Here is a 16,160-nt window from a genome sequence, read left to right as displayed (position 1 = left end):
ACAACATCCCTTTTGCAACTATGGTAGCATTAATAGTGTTCAGGAAGGGTCTACCAAATATAATAGGACAAAAGCTATCTTGTGGGGAACCAAGAACAAGAAAATCAGCAGGATATTTAGTTTTCCCACACAAGACTTCAACATCTCTAACAATTCCCATTGGTGAAATAGTATCTCTATTGGCAAGTTTAATTGTGACATCAATATCTTCCATCTCCACAGGTGCAATATCATGCATAACTTCTTTGTATAAGGAATAAGGTATTGCACTAGCACTAGCACCCATATCACATAAGCCATGATAACAATGATCTCCTATTTTAACAGAAATAACAGGCATGCCTACCACAGGTCTAGGTTTGTCTTTAGCACACGATTTAGCAATTCTAGCAGTTTCATCACAGAAATAAATAACATGCCCATCAATATTATCAGACAAGAGATCTTTAACAATAGCAACATTGGGTTCAACTTTAACTTGCTCAGGAGGTGTATATGTTTTAATATTGCTTTTACAAACTACAGTTGAATCTTTAGCATGATCCTTTATCCTAACAGGGAAAGGTGGTTTCTCAACATAAGAAGTAGGAACAATAGGATCATTGTAAGTGACAATCTTTTCTTCAACTTTAATAGGTGCAGCTACTTTTATTTCTATGGGAGGATGATATTTAAACCACTTCTCCTTGGGGAGATCAATATAAGTAGCAAAAGATTCACAGAAAGAAGCTACTATCTCAGAGTCAAGTCCATATAGTGCTAAATTTACGAAAATATCGGATATCATAAAAGAATTTAACACAATCAAAACTAGGTGTCATACCTGACTCCTTACCATTGTCGAGGTCCAATCTCAGAGTTGCATTTAATTCTTTCCAATAAATTCCATTTGAATTCAATAGTCTTCATCATAAAAGAGCCAGCACAAGAAAGTATCCAGCATGGTGCGATTGTTAGAAAAGCCAAGCATAAAAATTTTGAATAATCAATTTCTCTTGAGAGCTCATGATTGGGGGCATGATATAACATTGATTTAAGCCTCCCCCAAGCTTGAGCGATGCTTTCTCCTTTGCGAGGCCAAAAATTATATATGTAATTGCGATCACGATGAACAAGATGCATAGGATAAAACTTTTGATGAAATTCCAATTTCAATCGTTTGTAGTTCCAAGACTCCATATCATCACATAGACTATACCATGTCGATGCATCTCCCCTCAAATATAAAGGGAAGACCTTCTTCTTAACAACATCTCCGGGTACACCTGCAAGCTTAAATAATCCACAAACTTCATCCACATATATCAGATGTTCATCAGGATGTTTTGTTCCATCTCCTAAAAAAGGATTAGCTAGCAGTTTTTCTATCATACCCGCAGGAACTTCAAAGCAAGCATTTTCATTTTCATTTTTAGTAGGTTCAGTAGGTTGAGGAGCAACTCTTTGCTCTACTGGTCGGGGTGAAGATACCCCGAACAAGCCCCTCAGAGGATTACTTTCCATAGTAACAAGTGACAGTAAATTTCAGCACACTATATAAATTTTTCCTTACCAAATTCCACCTACCAAAGGCGCTTCACTCCCCGGCAACGGCGCCAGAAAAGAGTCTTGATGACCCACAAGTATAGGGGATCTATCGTAGTCCTTTCGATAAGTAAGAGTGTCGAACCCAACGAGGAGCAGAAGGAAATGATAAGCGGTTTCCAGCAAGGTATTCTCTGCAAGTACTGAAATAAGTGGTAACAGATAGTTTTGTGATAGGATAATTTGTAACGAGCAACAAGTAACAAAAGTAAATAAAGTGCAGCAAGGTGGCCCAATCCTTTTTGTAGCAAAGGACAAGCCTGGACAAACTCTTATATGATGTAAAGCTCCCGAGGACACATGGGAATATCGTCAAGCTAGTTTTCATCACGTTCATATGATTCGCGTTCGGTACTTTGATAATTTGGTATGTGGGTGGACCGGTGCTTGGGTACTGCCCTTACTTGGACAAGCATCCCACTTATGATTAACCTCTATTGCAAGCATCCGCAACTACAACAAAAGTATTAAGGTAAACCTAACCATAGCATGAAACATATGGATCCAAATCAGCCCCTTACGAAGCAACGCATAAACTAGGGTTTAAGCTTCTGTCACTCTAGCAACCCATCATCTACTTATTACTTCCCAATGCCTTCCTCTAGGCCCAAATAATGGTGAAGTGTCATGTAGTCGACGTTCACATAACACCACTAGAGGAGAGACAACATACATCTCATCAAAATATCGAACGAATACCAAATTCACATGACTACTAATAGCAAGACTTCTCCCATGTCCTCAGGAACAAACGTAACTACTCACAAAGCATAATATGTTCATAATCAGAGGGGTATTAATATGCATATAGGATCTGAACATATGATCTTCCACCAATTAAACCAACTAGCATCAACTACAAGGAGTAATTAACACTACTAGCAACCTACTAGCACCAATCCCGGACTTGGAGACAAGAATTGGATACAAGAGATGAACTAGGGTTTTGAGATGAGATGGTGCTGATGAAGATGTTGATGGAGATTGCCCTCTCCCGATGAGAGGAGCGTTGGTGATGACGATGGCGATGATTTCCCCCTCCGGGAGGGAAGTTTCCCCGGCAGAACAGCTCCGCAGAGCCCTAGATTGGTTCCGCCAAGGTTCCGCCTCGTGGCGGCGGAGTTTCATCCGAGAAGATGGCTTATGATTTTTTTCCCATCGAAAGACTCCATATAGCAGAAGATGGCCACCGGAGGGCCACCAGGGGGCCCACGAGGTAGGGGGCGCCCAGGGTAGGGCGCGCCCCCCACCCTCGTGGGCAGGGTGTGGCCCCCCTGGTGAAGTTCTTGCTCTCGTATTTTTTATATATTTGGAAAACATCTTCCGTGAAGTTTCAGGACTTTTGGAGCTGTGCAGAATAGGTCTCTAATATTTGCTCCTTTTCCAGCCCAGAATCCCAGCTGCGGCATTCTCCCTCTTTATGTAAACCTTGTAAAATAAGAGAGAATAGGCATAAGTATTGTGACATAATGTGTAATAACAGCCCATAATGCAATAAATTGATATAAAAGCATGATGCAAAATGGACGTATCAAGCCGCGCTTCCCATGATGTGCACCCCCACCATCAGCAACGTCATGGTCACTAAGACCCTCATCGACGGGGGTACCGGCCTCAACTTGATCCCCATCGAGACCTTCGAGATGCTCCAAGTGCCTTATGACCAGCTGATGCCAACCTGGCCCTTCTCCGGGGTGACTGATGGATCTACCATCCCCTTGGGGCAAGTGTGCCTCCCTGACACCTTTGGCACCCGCCACAACTATCACACCGAGCTCATCGAATTCAACATGGCGCATATCGTCCTGCCGTACAACACCATCCTGGGGTACCCGGCACTCGCCAAGTACATGGCGGCAACCCACCACAGCTACAACGTCCTCAAGATGCCAGGCTGCTGTGGCGTCATCACCATCGCCTGCGACGAGAAGGACACGGTCTGCTCCCTCGAGCATGCCTACAGGGCCGCCGCGGCCACGCATTCGGATAGCGAGGACGCCGTCAAGCCACCTAAGGCCGCTCCCGCAAAGAAGAAGCTGCTCTCCCAAGACCGCCCTGAGGCAAAGAAGGCATCGGCTGATGGCAGTGGCCCAGGCCCTGCCCTCGCCGTCGGCGCATGCCCTCCTCCTGCATAGGAAGGCGTGCTCATCTCCTCCCATTGGGCGGGCTTGGATGTTTCCTCCTGGAAGGCATCTGACTTGCCCGGCGTGCCAAGGAAGCTGATCGAGCACCACCTAGCAGTGTGCCCCAGCGCACACCTCGCCAAGCAAGGAGCACGACACCAGTGATACGTCTCCAACGTATCTATAATTTTTGATTGCTCCATGCTATATTATCTACTGTTTTGGGCAATATTGGGCTTTATTATCCACTTTTATATTATTTTTGGGACTAACCTATTAACCGGAGGCCCAGCCCAGATTTGCTGTTTTATGCCTATTTCAGTGTTTTGAAGAAAAGGAATATCAGACGGAGTCGAAACGGAACGAAATCAACTGGAGAAGTTATTTTTGGAAGGAAACACACCTGATGGACTTGGACCCCACGTCAGAAGATACGGGAGCTGCCCACGAGGGTGGGGCCCACCCCCCTAGGGCGCGCCCCCTGTCTCGTGGGGCCCCCTGTGGCTCCCCTGACGTGCTTCTTCTGCCTATATAACTCCATATACCCTAAAACTTCCAGAACGCAACATAGATCGGGAGTTCCGCCGCCAGAAGCCTCCGTAGCCACCGAAAACCAATCTAGACCCATTCCAGCACCCTGCCGGAGGGGGCAATCACTCTCCGGTGGCCATCTTCATCATCCCGGTGCTCTCCATGACGAGGAGGGAGTAGTTCTCCCTTGGGGCTAAGGGTATGTACCAGTAGCTATGTGTTTGAACTCTCTCTCTCTCTCTCTCTCTCGTGTTCTTGAGGTGTTACGATCTTGATGTATCACGAGCTTTGCTATTATAGTTGGATCCTATGTTTCTACTCCCCCTCTTCTCTCTTGTAATGAAGTGAGTTTCCCCTTGAAGTAATCTTATCGGATTGAGTCTTTAAAGATTTGAGAACACTTGATGTATGTCTTGCCATGGATATCTGTGGTGACAATGGGATATCACGTGATTCACTTGATGTATGTTTTGGTGATCATCTTGCGGGTTCCGCCCATGAACCTATGCATAGGGGTTGGCACACGTTTTCATCGTGATTCTCCGGTAGAACTTTGGAGCACTCTTTGAGGTCCTTTGTGTTGGTTGAATAGATGAATCTGAGATTGTGTGATGCATATCATATAATCATACCCACGGATACTTGAGGTGACATTGGAGTATCTAGGTGACATTAGGGTTTTGGTTGATTTGTGTCTTAAGGTGTTATTCTAGTACAAACTCTAGGGCTGTTTGTGACACTTATAGGAATAGCCCAACGGATTGATTGGAAAGAATAACTTTGAGGTGGTTTCGTACCCTACCATAATCTCTTCGTTTGTTCTCCGCTATTAGTGACTTTGGAGTGACTCTTTGTTGCATGTTGAGGGATAGTTATGTGATCCAATTATGTTAGTATTGTTGAGGAACTTACACTAGCGAAAGTATGAACCCTAGGCCTTGTTTCAAACATTGCAATACCGTTTACGCTCACTTTTATCACTTGCTACCTTGCTGTTTTTATTATTTCAGATTACAAAAACTTTATCTACTATCCATTGCACTTGTATCACCATCTCTTCGCCGAACTAGTGCACCTATACAATTTACCATTGTATTGGGTGTGTTGGGGACACAAGAGACTCTTTGTTATTTGGTTGCAGGGTTGCTTGAGAGAGACCATCTTCATCCTACGCCTCCTACGGATTGATAAACCTTAGGTCATCCACTTGAGGGAAATTTGCTACTGTCCTACAAACCTCTGCACTTGGAGGCCCAACAACGTCTACAAGAAGAAGGTTGTGTAGTAGACATCAAGCTCATTTCTGGCGCCGTTGCCGGGGAGGTGAGTGCTTGAAGGTATATCTTTAGATCTTGCAATCGAGTCTTTTAGTTTCTTGTTTTATCACTAGTTTAGTTTATAAAAGAAAACTACAAAAAAATGGAATTGAGTTTGTCTCATACGCTTCACCTTTTTAATATCTTTCGTGAGTATGATGGAAAGGATAATTGTGCTCAAAGTGCTAGAAGAAGAAATCTATAAAATGTTTGGCACTAAATATTTGAATGATGAGCATGATTGCAATGTTGTTAGTACGAATTCTTTGAATATCCATGATGCTAATGATGATTGCACTAGTTATGATGAAAATGCCTCCTATAAACATGTCAATTTTTGTGGAGTAGACTGGGTTTGCAAGTACACACCAAATAGGGAAGATAGATATTGCAAGAGGCATAAGTACTTAGAAACCAAATTGTTGCAAGAAGAGCTAGATGAATGTGCTGAAAATTCAATATTTTTCGTGCCCCTTGTGAACTTTGCAATGAACATGGTCATTTAAAGCTCCAATGCTATTTGTTTCATGATCAAGTCGTGTCCAAACATTGTGATAATTTGATTACCCTTGAGCATCATAAAGAGCTTAGCCTTCTTTTGGGTTATGAAGAAATGAAACGTATAACTAAGGGTATTCCAAAGTTTAATCTTGATAAAGTTCTTGATTTTGATCTAGAGAATATTTATATGTATTGTGCGGTGAATTGCATTGAAAATCCTTATATTGCCAATTACATAAAGAAAAGAAAACAAAATAGAGATGAAGAGAATACTAATGAAAGGGAAGAGACTTCCCAATATCCTCCTATTATTTCTTATGATGAATCAGGTAACGAGGAGGAGCCTTCTATTCAACCAATCTCATTAATAAGGAGCTCCAAAAAGAGGATTGAACCCACACATGATGTGGTGAAGAAGAAGAAAAGAAAAAGGAAGAGAGGTAAAAAGGTATCTCTCCCAAATAAAGTTGCTCCTATTATTGTTGTGCCTCATGAAAATGAAGATGATACACTTTGGATGATCTCGTTATGCCTATTGCTTGTTGTGATGATTATGATTGGGAAGATAATGATACTTCTTATGATCTTGAAAATCTTTTTGGTACTTGCTTGGAAGAATAATTAATATTGCTATACTATTGGTGCTATCCATACTATTAATGATGAGAGTGATTATGCTTATGATACGAAAAGGCCCAAGCTTGGGGAAGCTATGTTTGATGAGGATGACATATTTGAGAATATATTTGCTGCAATTAATGTTTGTCCCAAGCTTGGGGATGCTATGTTTAATAATGATGATATTTTTAGCCTTCCATGTTTTGATATGCAAAGTGATTATGATGAGAACAAAGTTGCTACTTATGATGATTATTGTGATAAAACTTATGCTATAAAGTAGTGATGATTATATTTATAAAACTTGTCATGATTATGGTTACCCTTTTCTGAACATTACTCTTTTAATGTGGAAACAATTTATAGTATTCAAGTCTCTTATGATACTCCCACTATTCCGAATGAGAAGAATTTTGCTTATGTGGAGAGTAATAAAATTTCTATGCTTGTAGATCATGAAAAGAATGCTTTAGGTGCTGGTTATATTGTTGAATTCATTCATGATGCTACTGAAAATTATTATGAGGGAGGAACATATGCTTGTAGGAATTGCAATAATATCAAGTTTCCTCTCTATGTGCTTAAAGTTTTGAAGTTATGCTTGTTTTGCCCTCCTATGCTAGTTGATTATTGTTCCCACAAGTTGTTTGCTCACAAAATCCCTATGCATAGGAAGCATGTTAGACTTAAATGTGCTAGTCATATTCTTCATGATGCTCTCTTTATGTTACAATTCTTATCCTTTATGTGAGCATCGTTGAAATCATCATGCCTAGCTAGGGGCGTTAAACGATAGCGCTTGTTGGGAGGCAACCCAATTTTATTTTTGTCCTTGCTTTTTTTCCTGTTTAGTAATAAATAATTCATCTATCCTCTGTTTAGATGTGGTTTTATGTTTTAATTAGTGTTTGTGCCAAGTAGAACCTTTGGGAAGACTTGGGGAAAGTCTTGTTGATCATGCTGTCAAAAACAGAAACTTTAGCGCTCACGAGAATTGCTGCCATTTTTATTTGGAGAGTGCTATTTAGTTAATTATTTTTGCAGATGATTAATAGATAAATTCCTCAGGTCCATAAATTTATTTGAGAATTTTATGAGTTCCAGAAGTATACGTTTGATCCAGATTACTACAGACTGTTCTGTTTTTGACAGATTCTGTTTTTCATGTGTTGTTTACTTATTTTGATGAATCTATGGCTAGTAAAATAGTTTATAAACCATAGAGAAGTTGGAATACAGTAGGTTTAACACCAATATAAATAAATAATGAGTTCATTACAGTACCTTGAAGTGGTGATTTATTTTCTTATACTAACGGAGCTTACGAGTTTTCTGTTAAGTTTTGTGTTGTGAAGTTTTCAAGTTTTGGGTAAGGATTCGATGGACTATGGAATAAGGAGTGGCAAGAGCCTAACTTGGGGATGCCCAAGGCACCCCAAGGTAATATTCAAGGACAACCAAGAGCCTAAGCTTGGGGATGCCCCGAAGGCATCCCCTCTTTCGTCTTCGTTCATCGGTAACTTTACTTGGAGCTATATTTTTATTCGCCACATGATATGTGTTTTGCTTGGAGCGTCAATTTATTTTGTTAGGATTTGCTTGCTGTTATTTAGAACAATGTTTTGCATCTTTTATTTCAATAAAAGTGGCATTGATAGCCTTTACTATGCCTATGTTACAAGTATACATGTTGCTGTTTGAAAACAGAAAGTTTACCGCTGTTGCAATAATTCCCTAGAAAACTCAGAATGTGATAAAATGTTGAAACCTTTTGCATATTAAGCTATGATAAATTTACTACAGTGGGAATTTTCTTTCATAATTTTTGGAGCTAGGGAAGTATGGATGTTGCAGCATTCTTTACAGACTATCCTGTTTAGGCAGATTGCTGTTATGTTTGCATTGTTTGCATATGTTTGCTTCTTTAATGATTCTATTTGAGGATAGGACTATTAAATATGCAGAGGCATTTAGTATGAAATGTTGAATAATAATTTTAGTGATTTTCTACAGTAGAGTATGATAATGTTTTTTCAATGGTTTATGCTAACTTATCTCATGAGTCCTTGTTGAGTTTTGTGTGGATGAAGCTTTTGAGATTTAGGGAGACCGTGATATGAGAGGAATTAAGGAGACACAAAAGCTCAAGCTTGGGGATGCCCAAGGCACCCCAAGATAATATTTCAAGAAGTCTCAAGCATCTAAGCTTGGGGATGCCCCGGTTGGCATCCCACCTTTCTTCTTCAACAACTATCGGTTAGTATCGGTTGATCCTAAGTTTTTGCTTCTTCACATGATGTTTGCTATTCTTAGAATGTCATTTTATTTTGCTTTGCTTGCTGTTTGAATAGAATATCAAGATCTGAAATTATTAAATGTTAGAGAGTCTTCACATAGTTGCATAATTATTCGACTACTCATTGATCTTCACTTATATCTTTCGGAGTAGTTTGTCATTTGCTCTAGTGCTTCACTTATATCTTTTAGAGCATGGTCGTAGTTTTATTTTGAAGAAATAGATGAACTCTCATGCTTCACTTATATATTTTGAGAGTCTTAAATAGCATGGTAATTTGCTTAAAATCCTAATATGCTAGGTATACAAGATTAATAATAAAATTCTCTTATGAGTGTGTTGAATACTATGAGAAGTTTGATACTTGATAATTGTTTTGAGATATGGAGATGGTGATATTAGAGTCATGCTAGTTGAGTAGTTGTGAATTTGAGAAATACTTGTGTTGAAGTTTGTGATTCACGTATGGTGAACCGTTATGTGATGAAGTCGGAGCATGATTTATTTATTGATTGTCTTCCTTATGAGTGGCGGTCGGGGACGAGCGATGGTCTTTTCCTACCAATCTATCCCCCTAGGAGCATGCGCGTAGTACTTTGTTTCGATAACTAATAGATTTTTGCAATAAGTATGTGAGTTCTTTATGACTAATGTTGAGTCCATGGATTATACGCACTCTCACCCTTCCACCATTGCTAGCCTCTCTAGTACCGCGCAACTTTCGCCGGTACCATAAACCCACCATATACCTTCCTCAAAACAGCCACCATACCTACCTATTATGGCATTTCCATAGCCATTCCGAGATATATTGCCATGCAACTTTCCACCGTTCCGTTTATTATGACACACTCCATCATTGTCATATTGCTTAGCATGATCATGTAGTTGACATTGTATTTGTGGCAAAGCCACCGTTCATAATTCTTTCATACTTGTCACTCTTGATTCATTGCATATCCCGGTACACCGCCGGAGGCATTCATATAGAGTCATCTTTGTTCTAGTATCGAGTTGTATCATCGAGTTGTAAATAAATAGAAGTGTGATGATCATCATTCAATAGAGCATTGTCCCAAAAAATATAAAAAGAAAGGCCAAATAAAAAAAGAAAGGCCAAAAAAAGAAAGGCCAAATAAAAAATATATAAAAGGGACAATGCTACTATCCTTTACCACACTTGTGCTTCAAAGTAGCACCATGATCTTCATGATAGAGAGTCTCCTATGTTGTCACTTTCATATACTAGTGGGAATCTTTCATTATAGAACTTGGCTTGTATATTCCAATGATGGGCTTCCTTCAAAATGCCCTAGGTCTTCGTGAGCAAGCGAGTTGGATGCACACCCACTAGTTTCTTTTGTTGAGCTTTCATATACTTATAGCTCTAGTGCATCTGTTGCATGGCAATCCCTACTCACTCACATTGATATCTATTGATGGGCATCTCCATAGCCCGTTGATATGCCTAGTTGATGTGAGACTATCTTCTCCCTTTTTGTCTTCTCCACAACCACCACTCTATTCCACCTATAGTGCTATATCCATGGCTCACGCTCATGTATTGCGTGAAGATTGAAAAAGTTTGAGAACATCAAAAGTATGAAACAATTGCTTGGCTTGTCATCGGGGTTGTGCATGATTTAAATATTTGTGTGGTGAAGATGGAGCATAGCCAGACTATATGATTTTGTAGGGATAGCTTTCTTTGGCCATGTTATTTTGAGAAGACATAATTGCTTAGTTAGTATGCTTGAAGTATTATTATTTCTATGTCAATATGAACTTTTGTCTTGAATCTTATGGATCTGAATATTCATGCCACAATAGAAGAATTACATTGAAATTATGCCAACTAGCATTCCACATCAAAAATTATCTTTTTATCATTTACCTACTCGAGGACGAGCAGGAATTAAGCTTGGGGATGCTTGATACGTCTCCAACGTATCTATAATTTTTGATTGCTCCATGCTATATTATCTACTGTTTTGGGCAATATTGGGCTTTATTATCCACTTTTATATTATTTTTGGGACTAACCTATTAACCGGAGGCCCAGCCCAGATTTGCTGTTTTATGCCTATTTCAGTGTTTTGAAGAAAAGGAATATCAGACGGAGTCGAAACGGAACGAAATCAACTAGAGAAGTTATTTTTGGAAGGAAACACACCTGATGGACTTGGACCCCACGTCAGAAGATACGGGAGCTGCCCACGAGGGTGGGGGCGCGCCCACCCCCCTAGGGCGCGCCCCCTGCCTCGTGGGGCCCCCGTGGCTCCCCTGACGTGCTTCTTCTGCCTATATAACTCCATATACCCTAAAACTTCCAGAACGCAACAATAGATCGGGAGTTCCGCCGCCAGAAGCCTCCGTAGCCACCGAAAACCAATCTAGACCCGTTCCGGCACCCTGCCGGAGGGGGCAATCCCTCTCTGGTGGCCATCTTCATCATCCCGGTGCTCTCCATGACGAGGAGGGAGTAGTTCTCCCTCGGGGCTGAGGGTATGTACCAGTAGCTATGTGTTTGATCTCTCTCTCTCTCTCTGTTCTTGATTTGGCACGATCTTGATGTATCGCGAGCTTTGCTATTATAGTTGGATCTTATGTTTCTCCTCCCCCTCTTCTCTCTTGTAATGAATTGAGTTTCCCCTTTGAAGTAATCTTATCGGATTGAGTCTTTAAAGATTTGAGAACACTTGATGTATGTCTTGCCGTGCGTATCTGTGGTGACAATGGGATACCACGTGATTCACTTGATGTATGTTTTGGTGATCAACTTGCGGGTTCCGCCCATGAACCTATGCATAGGGGTTGGCACACGTTTTCGTCGTGATTCTCCGGTAGAAACTTTGGGGCACTCTTTGAGGTCCTTTGTGTTGGTTGAATAGATGAATCTGAGATTGTGTGATGCATATCGTATAATCATACCCACGGATACTTGAGGTGACATTGGAGTATCTAGGTGACATTAGGGTTTTGGTTGATTTGTGTCTTAAGGTGTTATTCTAGTACGAACTCTAGGGCTGTTTGTGACACTCATAGGAATAGCCCAACGGATTGATTGGAAAGAATAACTTTGAGGTGGTTTCGTACCCTACCATAATCTCTTCGTTTGTTCTCCGCTATTAGTGACTTTGGAGTGACTCTTTGTTGCATGTTGAGGGATAGTTATGTGATCCAATTATGTTAGTATTGTTGAGGGAACTTACACTAGCGAAAGTATGAACCCTAGGCCTTGTTTCCTACATTGCAATACCGTTTATGCTCACTTTTATCACTTGCTACCTTGCTGTTTTTATTATTTCAGATTACAAAAACTTTATCTACTATCCATATAGCCACTTGTATCACCATCTCTTCGCCGAACTAGTGCACCTATACAATTTACCATTGTATTGGGTGTGTTGGGGACACAAGAGACTCTTTGTTATTTGGTTGCAGGGTTGCTTGAGAGAGACCATATTCATCCTACGCCTCCTACGGATTGATAAACCTTAGGTCATCCACTTGAGGGAAATTTGCTACTGTCCTACAAACCTCTGCACTTGGAGGCCCAACAACGTCTACAAGAAGAAGGTTGTGTAGTAGACATCACAAGCGCCAGAGAAGCAATAGTTCATCGTCCAGGAAATTTCCAAGCTTCAAGAAGCTGGAGTCATCCGTGGGGAGCACCGCCCCACGCAGCCAGCTGATACGTCTCCGTCGTATCTACTTTTCCAAACACTTTTGCCCTTGTTTTGGACTCTAACTTGCATGATTTGAATGGAACTAACCCGGACTGACGCTGTTTTCAGCAGAATTGCTATGGTGTTATTTATGTGCAGAAACAAAAGTTCTCGGAATGACCTGAAACTTCACGGAACATCTATTCGGAAATAAAAAAAATCCTTGCAAAAGATGAAGACCAGGGGGCCCACCACCTGTCCACGAGGGTGGGGGCGCCCCCCTACCTCGTGGGCCCCCTGGAGCTCCTCCGACCTCAACTCCAACTCTATATATTTGCTTTCGGGGAGAAAAAATCAGAGAGAAGAATTCATCGCGTTTTACGATACGGAGCCGCCGCCAAGCCCTAAAACCTCTTGGAGGGCTGATCTGGAGTCCGTTCGGGGCTCCGGAGAGGGGAATCCGTCGCCATCGTCATCATCAACCATCCTCCATCACCAATTTCATGATGCTCACCGTGCGTGAGTAATTCCATCGTAGGCTTGCTGGACGGTGATGGGTTGGATGAGATCTATCATGTAATCGAGTTAGTTTTGTTAGGGTTTGATCCCTAGTATCCACTATGTTCTGAGATTGATGTTGCTATGACTTTGCTATGCTTAATGCTTGTCATTAGGGCCCGAGTGCCATGATTTCAGATCTGAACCTATTATGTTTTCATCAATATATGAGTTCTTGATCCTATCTTGCAAGTCTATAGTCACCTATTATGTGTTATGATCCGTTAACCCCGAAGTGACAATAATCGGGATACTTACCGGTGATGACCGTAGTTTGAGGAGTTCATGTATTCACTATGTGTAATGCTTTGTTCCGGTATCTCTATTAAAAGGAGGCCTTAATATCCCTTAGTTTCCATTAGGACCCCGCTGCCACGGGAGGGTAGGACAAAAGATGTCATGCAAGTTCTTTTCCATAAGCATGTATGACTATATTCGGAATACATGCCTACATTACATTGATGAATTGGAGCTAGTTCTGTGTCACCCTATGTTATGACTGTTACATGATGAACCGCATCCGGCATAATTCTCCATCACCGATCCATTGCCTACGAGCTTTCCATATATTGTTCTTCGCTTATTTACTTTTCCTTGCTATTGCTATCATCATTACAAAATACCAAAAACTTTACTTTTGCTACTATTACCTTTTGCTACCGTTACCACTACTATCATATTACTTTGCTACTAAATACTTTGCTGCAGATATTAAGTTTCCAGGTGTGGTTGAATTGACAACTCAGCTGCTAATACTTGAGAATATTCTTTGGCTCCCCTTGTGTCGAATCAATAAATTTGGGTTGAATACTCTACCCTCGAAAACTGTTGCGATCCCCTATACTTGTGGGTTATCAAGACTATTTTCTGGCGCCGTTGCCGGGGAGCATAGCTCTATTCTTTGAGTCACTTGGGATTTATATCTGCTTATCATTATGAAGAACTTGAGAGATCCAAAAACCAAGATTTATCCCTCAACTACGAGGGGAGGTAAGGAACTGCCATCTAGCTCTGCACTTGATTCACCTTCTGTTTTGAGTAAGCTTGCGACACCTAAACCTGCTTCTGCTATTCGTTCTGATATGTCGCATGCACTATAAAAAAAAGACACATCCATGACATTTTGGCCGAACGAAAAAAAATTTATGTCAATACATATGGACACTTCTATGACGATTAATTGTGACAACCCGGTATCATCAAGATGTGGTGGGCTCCTACTTATGACAAAAAAAATCATGACAGAAAAAATGGGCTTTTCGTCCTGGGCGGGCCGGAGACGTAGCTGCATGACATTCTTTGGGCCGTCCATGACAGAAAAAACCGTGGTAGAAGCGAGGGGGAGGAAAATTTCGGGGAGTTCTCGGTTACGGTGGGAGGTTGGGGCCGAGCGATGCGCGTTTCTCTCATACATGTACGCGCGTGTGTGCGAGGCGTTGGCTCTAACTGAAACCGAGCGAGGCGTTGGGCTCTAACTGAACTCGAGCAATTGCACTGCAGGCTACGCGTTACTGAACCCAAGCGATCGATCGATGGCTGTTAACTGAACCCGATCGAGTGATTCCTTCGCTACTGCTGCTAACTGAAGCCGATCGATGATGCCTCTGGATGAACAGTGAGCGTTGCGGGGGGTTTGGATGAACAGTGAGCGGTGGCGTTGCCTCTGGATGAACAGGACCCCGTGGTGTGGTGGAGGGCTGGATGAACAGTAGACGGTGGAGGGGTGCCCGTGGAGGGGTGGTTGAACAGGACCCCGTGGTGTGGAGGGCTGGATGAACAGTAGACGGTGGAGGGGTGCCCGTGGAGGGTGGTTGAACAGTAGCCAGTGGAGTAGCGCGCGGTGGAGGCTGGATGAACAAGAACCCGTGGAGGCCGGAGGAGGTCGATGGTAGCCCGTGAAGGTTGAAGGAGGTCGACAGTGGAGATGAATAGTATCCCGTGGAGTCCCGTTTTGCGTACGCACAAACCCCTCCCGATCAACAGGACCCCCATTTCGACCGTAGGAGGTCCGTTTCATCCATTTTGCAGTACGCCACACCCCTCCCGATCAACAGGACCCCCGTTTCGAACGTAGGAGGTCCATTTCCTCCGTTTTGCGGTATGCCAGACCCCTCCAGATCAACAGGACCCCGTTCCGAACGTAGGAGGTTTGTTTCCTCCGTTGTGCGGTACGCCAGGCTTCATTTCCATCGCCTGCTTTGTCCAAGCCCTCCCTATGAACATGACCACGCATTCCGTTCTGACCCAGCCGGTTGGCTCCCACACGTTCCGTTGCCTCCCGATGAACACGACGCATTCCGTTGCCTCCCGATGAACACGACGCATTCCGGTTCCTCCCCATGAACACGACGCATTCCGTTGCCTCCCCATGAACACGACGACGACGTTGTTTCTCTGTTCCGACCTAGCCATGTACACGAGCCCTGGCCATACGTATGCGCGAGTAGGCGTTCGAGACCCCGCCCGTATGTACACATACGTGGCCGTATTTTCTTTCTTGCACCCTGGCCGTTGTACATACGTGTACATGCTACGTGCGCGCCTCTACTACGACATGTGCGCGCCTCTACATCCACCAGTATATATGTACGTACACGTTCGTGACCAGAATGACAACGCTACGTACGCTTCAACCAGGTGGGTCCCGACTGTCAGGCACTTCCTTGCCTGCGAAGATGTAGCTGGTGGGTCCCAGCAGTCAGGGGGGCAAATCATTTTTTTGCCCGACGCACTTCCTTGCGTGCGAAGATGTAGCTGGTGGGTCCCAGCAGTCAGGGGGAAACGTTTTCTTCGTGAAATACAGTGGCCCGTCCTGTGGGTCCCTACTGTCAGGTGGAGGAATCATTATTTTCCGCGTAATAAGGAGGAACTTCCTTGCTGCGGTCGTGGACCCAGTTGTCAGCCTCTCCACGTACAGTCCACGTCTGATGGAAGTCGTTCCTTGACCACGTTGACATCTCTCTCT

The sequence above is a fragment of the Triticum urartu genome, chromosome 3 (assembly GCF_003073215.2).
Source record: "Triticum urartu cultivar G1812 chromosome 3, Tu2.1, whole genome shotgun sequence".
In the NCBI taxonomy this organism is placed as follows: domain Eukaryota; kingdom Viridiplantae; phylum Streptophyta; class Magnoliopsida; order Poales; family Poaceae; genus Triticum; species Triticum urartu.
Note: the sequence above shows the minus strand (reverse complement) of the source record.